Consider the following 646-nt stretch of genomic DNA (forward strand, 5'->3'; position numbering starts at 1 on the left):
GTCCTCCTACGGCCTCTCCACGTCCATCACTGCACACACCAGGCCAACAATTAACATAAATAGAACACAAGAGACATAAACTGGATGAACAAGGGCGGGGTGATTATTCATAGTTACCTTATACGTAACAATATCAATAAGCCAATAAATAAGGGATGAACATAAAACAAATCATCATGATAAATTATAGAACATTTCCAGAATTACCTGTCTCCCCCCCCCAGGGATTGGTGGGTCATCACCCCATCTAACAAACACCACAACAGTCCTGATAACTTTAATAATTCTGGGTGGGTGGTCGGCACTACCATCTTCTCTGCTTTGACCTGGTGATCCTGCTTGCCTGTGAAGATCCGTGCCTCCGTCTCTGGTGTTGCTGCTGGTGGGCCCTATATGTGATCCCAAGCTCCCACCATATCAGCTGACTACCTCCTGAATTCTGCCTGGATACCTGTATCTGCAAGGAAGCTTGTAGAATAAGTAACGACAAAAGGGACGAAACCTGCCAAGCATGTGGAACCTATAACCTATAGGTCTGTGTGTGCCCATGTGTAGTTTGAGCCAAGGAAGAAGGAATTTCACTCAGCCCTGATGATATTAACATCTATCTATATGGGGCACAGAGAGGGCCCAACTATTATGTGGA

This window comes from Dendropsophus ebraccatus, chromosome 10 (genome assembly GCF_027789765.1).
Source record: "Dendropsophus ebraccatus isolate aDenEbr1 chromosome 10, aDenEbr1.pat, whole genome shotgun sequence".
Lineage (NCBI taxonomy): Eukaryota > Metazoa > Chordata > Amphibia > Anura > Hylidae > Dendropsophus > Dendropsophus ebraccatus.